Raw genomic sequence first — 12,819 nt, forward strand, 5'->3', positions numbered from 1 at the left:
GCACACAGGGCTGTGAGAAAGGAGGCCATCACGCTGCAAAGACAACTGACATAGTTGCACACAGGGCTGTGAGAAAGGAGGCCATCACGCTGCAAAGACAACTGACATAGTTGCACACAGGGCTGTGAGAAAGGAGGCCATCACGCTGCAAAGACAACTGACATAGTTGCACACAGGGCTGTGAGAAAGGAGGCCATCACGCTGCAAAGACAACTGACATAGTTGCACACAGGGCTGTGAGAAAGGAGGCCATCACGCTGCAAAGACAACTGACATAGTTGCACACAGGGCTGTGAGAAAGGAGGCCATCACGCTGCAAAGACAACTGACATAGTTGCACACAGGGCTGTGAGAAAGGAGGCCATCACGCTGCAAAGACAACTGAACAGAGAAGCCTTTGTTCTACGTGTGCATGTCATATTTGGACTGTTAGAAATAAAAAGAAGAAGATATATATTCAGCAATATCATTTTATAGCTGCTGGACAACTTAAAGGGCCGATTAAACCAAAGTCTATTAATTTATGTTGTTTTTTAATGGTATTCCTTTTTTGATTTAGAAAATATGCACCGTATTTTTCGGACTATAAGTAGCAGTTTTTTTTTCATAGTTTGGCCGGGGGTGCGACTTATATTCAGGAGCGACTTATGTGTGAAATTATTAACACATTACCGTAAAATATCAATATTATTTATCTCATTGACGTAAGAGACTAGACGTATAAGATTTCATGGGATTTATGGATTAGGAGTGAGAGATAGTTTGTTAAAGGTATAACATGTTCTATATGTTATAGTTATTTGAATGACTCTTACCATAATATGTTAGCTTAACATAGCAGTTGCTTATTTATGCCTCATATAACCTACACTTATTCAGCCTGTTCTTCACTATTCTTGATTTATTTTAAATTGCCTTTCAAATGTCTATTCTCGGTGTTGGCTTTTATCAAATAAATTTCCCCCCAAAAATGCGACTTATACTCCAGTGCGACTTGTATGTTTTTTTTCCTTCTTTATTATGCATTTTCGGCAGGTGCGACTTATACTCCGAAAAATATGGTATTGAACAAATATATAAACGCAACACTTTTGTTTTTGCTCCCATTTATCATGAATTGAACTTAAAGATCTGAAACTTTTACTATACAGAAAATATATATTCCTCTCAAAAATTACTTACTGGGTGACATGTCCGGTGAGTATGCTGGTCATGCAAGAACTGGGATGTTTTTAGCTTCCAGATCCTTGCAACATGAGTTAGTAAATGTTATTTATAAAGGTGATGGCCTCGGGTGATTAGTACAACAATGGGGCTCAGGGTCTCGTGACGGTATCTCTGCGCATGGAAAATGCCATCAATAAAATGCACGTGGTTTCGCTGTCAATAATAACATACCAAAACCTCTGTATTGTGCCAGACGCCATTGAGTGTGAGCATTTGCCCACTCAAGTTGGTTAAGAAGACAAACTGCAGTTAGGTCGAGACCCCGATGAGGACCACGAGCATGCAGATGAGCTTTCTTGAGACAGATTGATTGATACATACTTTTATTAGTAGATTGCACAGTTCAGTACATATTCCGTACAATTGACCACTAATTGGTAACACCCCAATATGTTTTTCAACTTGTTTAAGTCGGGGTCCACGTTAATCAATTCATGGTAGTTTCTTACAGTTTGTGCAGAAATGCTATGGTTAAGCAAACCAATTGTTGTAGCAGCTGTCCGGGTGGCAGGTCTCAGCCAATCAATATGGTCTGCGGCTGTGAGGCCAGTTGGATGTATTGCCAAATTCTCTGAAACACCTTTGGAGGCGGCTTATACTAAACGGCCTGGGCTACTGGGTGTGAAGTTGGAGAAGATGCAGGTGGAGGCCCCCCTGGTGTCCTGGGTTGTAGATTACCTGACTGACAGACCACAGTATATGCGACTGCAGGACTGTGTGTCTGACAGGCTGGTCAGCAACACCGGGGCCCCGGAGGCTACAGTACTCTTCCCCCTTCCTCTACACCATTTACACCACCCATTTCCACTATCAGTCAGAGTCCTGCCACCTTCAGAAGTTTTCTGATGACTCTGCGATAGTGGGGTGTATTGAGGAAGGTGATGACGAGGAATACAGGACACTGGTGGAGGACTTTGTCACATGGTGTGGAAAGAACCACCTCCAGCTCAATGTTACGGAGACCAAGGAGCTGGTTGTGGACCTGGGAAGGAGGAGGAGTACTCTGGCGACCCCTGTTTCCATCAAAGGGGTGGATGTGGACATGGTAGAGGATTATAAATACCTCGGAGTACACATGGACAACAAGCTGAATGGGTCAAAACACGCTGAGGCCCTCTACAAGAAGGGACAGAGCCGAATCTATATTTCCTTTGGAGGCTAGGATCCTTCAACGTCTGTACAAAGATGTTGAAGATGTTCTACGAGTCGCTGGTGGGAGGCGCCCTCTTGTACGCCGTGGCCTGCTGGGGCAGTGGGCTGAGAGTGAGGGACACATACAGACTGGACAAGTTGGTAGAGAAGGCCAGTAACAAGATGGGAGTGGAGCTGGACTCTCTGGCGGTGGTGTCAGAGAGAAGTCTAGCAAAACTCCTAGCCATTATGGACAACACCTCCCACCCACTACACTCGGACCTTGCAGAGAGAATGAGCACATTCAGTGGAAGGCTCAGACTCCCAAAATGCAACACGGAACGACACAGGAGGTCCTTCACACCGACAGCCATCAGACTGTATAATGCATATGTTCCTTGACTGCACTTAAATGTAGAATATATTTATATTATTCATATATATTATATTATTTATTATTATCATTGTTTATTGTGAGCGAACTGTGGTGCTGAATTTCCCCCAGGGATCAATAAAGTACTTTCTATTCTATTCTATTCTTATGGCGGAGAAATAAACATTTAATTGACGGGCAACAGCTCTGGTGGACATTGCTGCAGTCAGCATGCCTACTGCACGCTCCCTCAAAACTTGCGACATCTGAAGCATTGTGTTGTGTGATAAAACTGCACATTTCACAGTGGCCTTTTATTTTGGACAGCTCAAGGCACACCTGTCAGGTGGGATGGATTATCTTGGCAAAGAAAAAATGCTCACTAACAAATGTATACAGATTTGTGAACAATATTTGAGAGGAACAGGTATTTTGTGTTTATAGTCAAAGTTTTCGATCTTTGAGTTCATTTAAATTGGGAACAAGAACAAAAGCGTTGCGTTTTTTTTTTTTGTATTTAGTATAACTCCTAAAAAAAATGTCTTGCAATATGCAGTTTGATCATTCCTGCTGCAAATAGTATACATACTGTGATTCTATATTGCAGAAAAGGTGTTAGATGATCGATATGTGCTATAATCTAATATAAGCCCCCCTCCAGTGTGGAGAGCATAATAACATGAATGTAGAGGGAAAGAAGTGTTTCCAAGGGCACATAATGCTTCTAGTACACAAAAATAGGGTGATCTGTGCCACTTTTGCAGCTATCAATTGCACAAAGTAGATCACATACAACACGTCCACCAACAGTACATGCAATTTTATAGTTTGCGCACACAGATAAGTGTGTGGGAATTGGATCCTCAAAGATCAGGCTCTTAATATTTTCAGAAAATGGGAGTATTATTAGAATCAGACCTGCAGCTGGCTCTGTATTGTTCTTTTTCCTCCTGCCTGACGTGGATTTCGGTTCTTGCTGAGGTGTGTTTGCTGATCTTCTTGTGGGTGTGGCTTCTTCTTGAGGTCCATTTTCTTCTTCCTTTGCTGCTTTTGTGGGCTTTTTGGCTGCTTTTTTCTTCACTGTGCTGTCAGAGTTGTGTTTCCTGGACACCTGAAGTACAGCCACAATGGGGTTAGATTTCTATGTGCTGGTGGTGATTACCTACTGAATATACCTTTTTCTTGCGGGGGTAATCATGGTCTGCATCTGTATCTTTTCTCTTTTTGGCCTTTGGAGACTTTGATTCTGGTGTGTGAGAAAAGATAAAGACACACTAAGCTTTCTCTTATGTGTAATGGTATCTCAACTATTTTTTCTGGCGTTTACCTTTAGGAGCCATAGGACCTGGATCGCCCTGAAATGACACCATTTTCTATTAGTCAATACGTGCTACAAATATAGTTGTTACGTATGAAAATGTGTTTGCATATTTTGAACCACATAGTCCTGCCATTGTGGTCGCGTACAGACTTCATTCCATCCACATAGTAACACTGCAACCAGGCCTCAAAACCTGAGTAGTCTTTCTTCTCTGGATCGTAACCTTTCCCACCTCCATAAACAAAAAGTCTAAATAAGAGGAGCACCTTTGTGTCGTTGTCTTCCCCCCACCCCGATCAACCTTGAAACATGGATTCTTACCTAAGTTCACCACCTCCAGCGGTACTGTGTGGCAAAGTCTGAGCAGGTCTGTATTCTCCTCTTCCATTTTGTCCTTTTTGGCTCCCTTAACATTTTTGGGCAAAATAAACTGTTAATAATCGAGGTAAAATACTTGTTTGTACTTATTTGACCTTTTTGCTATGGATCTCCTTTTTTACAGCTTTCTTGTCTTCACACGCATCCTCTGACTCGAGGCCTTCCAGCACAGTCCGGGCAGGCACAAAGGGTGGAATGTTCAACCTGGAAGACACACATGGGCATCTTTCCAAAAACAGAAGGTATTTTGTGTGGAAACAGTGCTACACTTTTATAGTAAACCCATTTCCAAGTGAAATTAGGAATTGCTTGTTTATTCATCCAAGATGATTAGAATCTGGGGAATACAAAAACATTCTTCACTCTCCTTTTCAGATCACGGTGACCTGAGTATGTATCTTCATTCAATGGTCATTTCTTTTACAGCAGGCTCTTTGGTGAAGTGTAATATTATTGCTAGGAGTCTTGCAAAAGTACTTCACACAGTGGGTACGGCTGTAACAAAATAACACTGCAATGTACTGTCAACATGTACAAAACCCCAAACCAGTGAAGTAGCACGTTGTGTAAATGGTAAATAAAAACAGAATACAATGATTTGTAAATCCTTTTTAACTTATATTCAATTGAATAGACTGCAAAGACAAGATATTTGATGTTGGATCTGAGAAACTTTTTTTTTTGCAAATGTTAGCTCATTTTGGAATTTGATGCCTGCAACATGCTTAAAAAAAAGACCGAAAAAGTTGAGGAATGCTCATCAAACACTTGTTTCCCATAGCAAAGCAAAATTGAAGATGAGATCTCATGTATGTCTTATATATATCTCCTAGACATAAAAGAGCACTAATGGAGACCAAAGTAGTTTTCTCCTTCTTCTCAAATGTATCTCCTGAGAAATAAGGCTCACAGTGAGCACTATGAGAGATCTCATAGTTGTCTAATAGTTATCTCTTTTCCCCATTTCAACTAAGACCAAAATGAGAGATGAATGAGCTGGTCTCCAATATGTCTCAATTATGACTCAGTGAGAGAAACACCTGGTTTTGTTTCTCACTACTCACTGTTTGAGTTCTCAGATGTCTCTTTTCTATTTCGGCAAAAAGACAATTGATGAGTATTGGTTTCAATATGTCTCAATGATGTCTCAGTGAGAGATATACTTGGTTTTGTCTCTCACTGCTCACTATTTGAGTTGTTAGATATACCCGTTTTCTAAAAAAATGCATTTTAATGGGCTCAATTTAGTTATACCTCAATCATATTCCAGTTGATCTCATGCCAACATTGGGAGAAAATAATGAATTCAGACAATATGGATATATGGTCTGTAATCTAAATGGTTTATTTAAATAAAGTTGGACTTAATTTGTTGATTTCTTATCCACACGTCATGTACAGTAACTCAGTGACTACAATTGTGAGATTTAAAACTGAACCCAAACAATACTGATATGATCACAAGACACTTTGTAAGAGCTTTTAACATTTGTGAACTTTCTAGAGCAGTGGTTCTCAAACTCTTTTAACAAAGTACCACTTCAGAAGATATTTGGCTCTCCAACCACCATCATAAGGACTAATATTAAAATGCAGTAGCATAGTAGGCCTATGTATTCATTAAAAAAGACAGTGGCTTTGTTAAACAAGTAAATGTAATATATTTGCCACTGAAATATTACACACAATGCAAAAACATCATCAACAATGATACTCCATATACAGTACATATTTACAGAATCCACGGCAACATCACATCAGTGTGTATTTTCAGAGCATTTATAACAATGATTAAAGATTTGATTTGTGGCTTCCTAGGCCAGTTCAGTTCTTCATTATTTCAAACTTTTCAAGTGTGTTGGGGAAATGAACTGCAATCACTATGCCAGGCATAGATGTGAAGTCAAGGAAAACAACTTTACCCAATATGTCATCCAAGAATACTACTGTACTGCAGAGGTTTCCAATAGGGGAATAACATGACTGCATGTCTCATATGTTACACTATCTTGCAGCAAAGAAAAACCTGCATGTTTATATTCACCAACGAGGGCCCATTTGGCACATGAATGTGCTGTGGTAAACAAGAAATCAATCTGTACATACTTTAAAAAAAGGATTAGAACCTTTCTTCTGACACACTGGTCCCACAAAGCAGGCATTTTATTTGTTTACTTTCTATTGGCCCAAAACAATTCTTGGAGGATTTATGTAATATAGTAGGCGATGATGCAGAGTGGGATAAAAAAAAGTTTTGGAACTTCTGCACACTGTTTAAGCAGTCTGTGTTCAGACTATCGGGATAAAGCAACTTGAACATTTTGAGCATATGGCTTAGGGCCTTACCTGTGACTTTAGGACAGTTTACATAACCCATGCTGATCAGAAGGCACTCTGCCATGGTTTCTGATGCATTGTCATGTATTGGTTTGTCTGTTGTGTCCTTGAAATTGGACTCTTCTGCACACTCCTCACTCAAACCATCTTCAAATCCTTCATTAAACGTATGTCCGTCATTGTACATCCAATCCCCTATATCAGGGAGAGCTTCCTCAAATGATTGAAATGGATCATACTCAGCATCGACATGTCATTCAGTTGTTAGGCCATCAGGAGGATGTATGAGGGCTGATCTGGAAAATGGTTTTCCATTCTCTTCGATGGTCAGAAGTAGAAATATTTTCATGTGCTGAAATTAAAATAGAATACAAATCACTAAAGGTTTTTGATAACATTTTGTCACAAGGCAAAACGTATAACATCTCAGCATATCGCTCACATTCTTACACTCCAAAGTTTGTCACATTTGAGCAGGATTTGCTTTGAGACAAAATTCACAGCAAAACATTATTCAGCCACAGAAGACGGTGGGTGTACCTGGCAGGTGGGGAGAGGCTTGATGTTCCAGAGTGGTACATCCTGCACGGTCACCTGAAGGTTGGATGTGTTCCATTTGAAGAGCAGTGTTTTGGGCTCCTTCAGGGGGCACCGCCTCATGCAGTGTTACCCTGCTGCTACCCCCTGACACAAAGAAGAGGAACCAAAAAACTCTAAAGATTCAAATCATTGAAAAAAAAAAAACAGACAAAAACATGCAAAACAAGAAGGAAGTTGACATAAATTGAACACATTATACAAATCCAGCTAATGGAATGCATTTCCTTTTTCCCCACATCTTGAGCGCATTGTAGTTCATGTTTACGTATCTTCTGCGTTTGTGGTAACACATCATCCACAGTGTTAAATGTAACTCATCACAATACAACACACACTATAAAAAGAAAGTTGTGGATGCTAATGCCAATCATTAGTAAATACACAACAGCAAACCAAACCTATGAGAAAGGATCTTGACGAGGGATGCAACATTATTGTAAATATAACCTTATTTTGATTTCAAAATTGTCACAATAATGCCGTGATGTGTGACGCTATCAAACGAGAACACCAGTCGCTGTGTTTTTTTCTGACAATATTAAGTGGGCTCATCTGAGAAGTAAACTGGTTCTCCCATGAAAACCCGCCGTGTGGGAAAACAACGTTCAAACGGGACATTATAGAAGGGCGAAAAAGTGGAAGTGTGCAGGAGTGATGGGAACGTTTGTGCTTAGGTTAGCCGAGGAATTGTTGCTGTGAAATATTTCTGTGCCTATAACTGTCGTGTTAGTTGAACCTTAAACAAAGTCTGCATACTGCAAGGTAAAGCATGCCACGTTCATCCAGACCATTTCCAAATCGACCCAGAGCCCTTGCAGCTCACCAGAGGAAATGTGGACATGCACAAAATAAGACATTTGCTGACACTACACACCACAATGTCTACAATAAGTTAGGGAATAGGAGTAATATATTAGAATGAGTTATATGTTAGAACCGTTATTTGGAAAATATCGTTCATGTGAAACCAAGATGTCAGCAAGGGAAAATATGCATTTGTGAGGTATTTACATGATTAAAAGTCAAATTATTAGTTAACTCTTAAGAATCAGTATTCTACAAACTAATACAATTTGGACTGCAAAGGGCAGTTTCTTAGGAAGTTCAAAGTTTAAAAACACTCAACTAAACAGCAGTGATGTAACAATATCAAAATGTCATATCACCGTTACTGTGACCAAAATGATCACTGTTTGCATTATAATGGCAGTATTGTTGAATGTGCTAAAAAGGTCATCAAACCCACAATAATACCAAGTTGTATTGAAAAAAAAACATACCGGACACACAGTATAGTTTCTTGGCAAAAGAAACATTATTGTTCTACATTAGTTACACTGGATGTTTATTGTTTATGTCAGTTTAAAGACACTTATTTGAAAATGTTGGTTTTTGTGTGTTACTTGAAATTCTGCACCATTCCTTTGCACCTAAAATACCTGTTTTAATGATAAATATGATTACAACATATGAAAATGATGTTTGTGTTCAATTACAGTAAGTGTGTTTATCCTAAACATTCCTCCCACGTCATTTAACACACTTTGACATTTTTGTAACAATATCTTACCCTGGCTTTAACACTATGACGATATCATACCGTGAAATGTTGATATTGTTACATCCTTAGTCATGACCTGATGTTACCTACCAGCTTTAACTTGGAGGTGAAAGGTTCCAAAAACATGAATTACACATGCTGAGATAACTCCTATTTGAAGTTTCATTCTTCATATGTGCTAATGTAATCAGGGTCAAAGAAAGCAATATTTTCATGTTTGTTCCTGACAAACTGTGGACAGCTTTTTATCTGTAAATCTCAATCAGAACTAATTGACTTCAAGAAAGAACAGGCATATACATATAACTTACTTGGACATTGCTGGTCATTCTCCACATTCACATAGGTGCATGCTGCAGGACGGGATGACTGCAGGAAGAAAAAGAAAGTATCACATATTATATCTGCTGCCAGTTTAATGCACCACCACTATACCAGTCTACTCAGCAACTTTACAGTCCTTCTTGATCTTTTATTTGATTCCACTTCTTTACCAGTTCTTCTTCATCCTTTTCCAGCTTTTCCTTTTGTCATTTCGACACTCCAATACTATATAAATCAATCAATCAATCAATGTTTATTTATATAGCCCCAAATCACAAATGTCTCAAAGGACTGTACAAATCATTACGACTACAACATCCTCGGAAGAACCCACAAAAGGGCAAGGAAAACTCACACCCAGTGGGCAGGGAGAATTCACATCCAGCGGGACGCTAGTGACAATGCTGACTATGAGAAACCTTGGAGAGGACCTCAGATGTGGGCAACCCCCCCCCCCTCTAGGGGACCGAAAGCAATGGATGTGGAGCGGGTCTAACATGATACTGTGAAAGTTCAATCCATAGTGGCTCCAACACAGCCGCGAGAGTTCAGTTCAAGCGGATCCAAGACAGCAGCGAGAGTCCCGTCCACAGGAAACCATCTCAAGCGGAGGCGGAAACCATCTCAAGCGGAGGCGGATCAGCAGCGTAGAGATGTCCCCAACCAATACAGGCGAGCGGTCCATCCTGGGTCCCGACGAGCGGTCCATCCTGGGTCTCGACTCTGGACAGCCAGTACTTCATCCATGGTCATCGGACCGGACCCCCTCCACAAGGGAGGGGGGGACATAGGAGAAAGAAAAGAAGCGGCAGATCAACTGGTCTAAAAAGGAGGTCTATTTAAAGGCTAGAGTATACAGATGAGTTTTAAGGTGAGACTTAAATGCTTCTACTGAGGTGGCATCTCCAACTGTTACCGGAAGGGCATTCCAGAGTACTGGAGCCCGAACGGAAAACGCTCTATAGCCCGCAGACTTTTTTTGGGCTCTAGGAATCACTAATAAGCCGGAGTCTTTTGAACGCAGATTTCTTGCCGGGACATATGGTACAATACAATCGGCAAGATAGGATGGAGCTAGACCGTGTAGTATTTTATACGTAAGTAGTAAAACCTTAAAGTCACATCTTAAGTGCACAGGAAGCCAGTGCAGGTGAGCCAGTATAGGTATATATGTATGTATATATGTATATAAAGGTATATACAGTATATATGTATGTATATATGTATATAAAGGAATATACAGTATATATGTATGTATATTTGTATATAAAGGTATATACAGTATATATGTATGTATATATGTATATAAAGGTATATACAGTATATATGTATGTATATATGTATATAAAGGTATATACAGTATATATGTATGTATATATGTATATAAAGGTATATACAGTATATATGTATGTATATATGTATATAAAGGTATATACAGTATATATGTATGTATATATGTATATAAAGGTATATACAGTATAGGCGTAATGTGATCAAACTTTCTTGTTCTTGTCAAAAGTCTAGCAGCCGCATTTTGTACCAACTGTAATCTTTTAATGCTAGACATGGGGAGACCCCAAAATAATAGGTTACAGTAATCGAGACGAGACGTAACAAACGCATGGATAATGATCTCGGCGTCTTTAGTGGACAAAATGGAGCGAATTTTAGCGATATTACGGAGATGAAAGAAGGCCGTTTTAGTAACGCTTTTAATGTGTGCCTCAAAGGAGAGAGTTGGGTGGAAGATAAATACAGACAAAGGTTGCTGGAATATAGGTGGAACTTCTTGTAAATGTAAAACTCTATATTATGTGTTCAGTAATGTATATTGTTCCACTTCAAATGTTCTCTGAACATTTATTTCTCTCATTGTTATTTCACTTCTTGTTATTATACTTACCTCGGTGGAGGTAACTATCACAACTTCTAGCAAGGTGCTTGCGGCATTTATAGCTCTATTTCCGTAACTGCGTGACGTTCCAGTAGTTTAAAACAAATAACTGGTGTGTGTTAAAGTCATATAAATACCAAAAGAGAAACAATAAATGGTATTACTTACTTTCAGTTGTTATTCCTTCGATGCTGAATATTATTTCTTCCCATCGAAATCATTACATCCGCCCACTTAATGCGCATGCGTGTTTTTCAGGAAAAGCCAATCTGATTGGACAGATTCATGGAGTGCCGTGCCAAATCTCGCGATCTCAGGATTTACATCAAGTTCATTTTCTCCTTATATGTCCATCTGAAAATAGCCCTTTTTGGCTAGGACATCATTTTCAAATGATTTGAAAATGTATGCTTTCTATCAGACGGCGGCGGACATGACGCGTTATTTGCCATCAGTTAACGTCAGAAGAAGAAGAAGCGGGGAAACAGTAGGTGGCGTAACATTTGAAGGTTGTCAGTGCGCCTACCTTCAACTAAAACAAGGAAGAAGAAGAAAGCCAACACTTAGTTGTTTTTTTTAAAGGTTTATTTATAAATGTCAACAATTACAAACAGTAAGACAAACAAAAATATACAACATTATAAAACATTATGAAAACAGTACAAAACAGCGGCAGGGGGTTGTAAGTTCAAAATAATAAAAAAAAAGAATACAAACATATATATATGAATAATAAACAAAATGCAAAGCCGTAGGCTTATTCAGATTCATCAAACAACTTAAATGTGGAACACAGCATCATCGTTTTCACAGCTTTTTTGTTGTTAGAGGTAGAGAGCGTTTTAATGTAAAGTTCCAGATCTTTTTTAAAGGCACAAAAGATAGGACGGGTATTAAGAAACTTACATTTATGAATATAAAACTTAGCCAATGAAATAATGAGCTTGCAAAGGTAGAATTCCTTTTCAATTTTTTGTTCATACAGTGTAAAACCAAAAATCACATCTTTAAAGTAAAGCACAAATTTGTCATAAATATTGTCCAGGATGAAGCGACAGATGCCTGCCATAGTGATGGAGTGTTTTCACAAGTATAAAACAAGTGGTTAACAGTCTCTGGGTGCATGTTACAAAAGGTGCAGGTGACATCAATGTCCTTTTTGTATCTAACCATCACAGTCTTTACAGGGTAATAGCGATGGATGATTTTAAATGATATCTCTTTGACTTTGTTGCTAAGTAAATACCTGTTAGGAAGGGACCACGTTTTGGTCCAACAGATGTCATTTACAACATTATTCCATAAGGAAATGACATAGGAGACAGACACACAATCATTTTGGAATAAGCTGCGGATTTTTCTGTTATTTTTTTGATCAAAGCAAAGTTTCCCCACGGGAGTGTCAAGTGGATCATTCACAATGTTTACAGCAGAAAGAGGAGGTGTGTAAGCCATGTACAACATAATAACACCTGTTGGAATGTACAACATAATAACACCTGTTGGAATGTACAACATAATAACACCTGTTGGAATGTACAACATAATAACACCTGTTGGAATGTACAACATAATAACACCTGTTGGTCAGCTTGGTCAGCTGTGCTGATTGATTTAGTTTCAGTTAAGGTATCCATAAACTTAAGTTGAAAAACTTATTGGGGTGTTACCAT

The 12,819-nt window shown here is 39.1% G+C and overlaps 1 long non-coding RNA gene across 1 annotated transcript; it reads right to left on the reverse strand.

Annotated features, from left to right (window-relative positions):
- Positions 1-994: 994 nt before the first annotated feature.
- On the reverse strand, positions 995-7,147 carry LOC133547809 (uncharacterized). The gene is made up of 4 exons (XR_009805623.1): positions 4,374-7,147; positions 4,059-4,086; positions 3,907-3,977; positions 995-3,842 (listed from the first exon to the last, which is right to left on the reverse strand). It is a non-coding gene; the product is annotated as an uncharacterized LOC133547809 (long non-coding RNA).
- Between the last annotated feature and the right edge of the window lie 5,672 nt (positions 7,148-12,819).

Source organism: Nerophis ophidion, unplaced genomic scaffold, assembly GCF_033978795.1.
Source record: "Nerophis ophidion isolate RoL-2023_Sa unplaced genomic scaffold, RoL_Noph_v1.0 HiC_scaffold_187, whole genome shotgun sequence".
NCBI classification, from domain to species: Eukaryota; Metazoa; Chordata; class Actinopteri; order Syngnathiformes; family Syngnathidae; genus Nerophis; species Nerophis ophidion.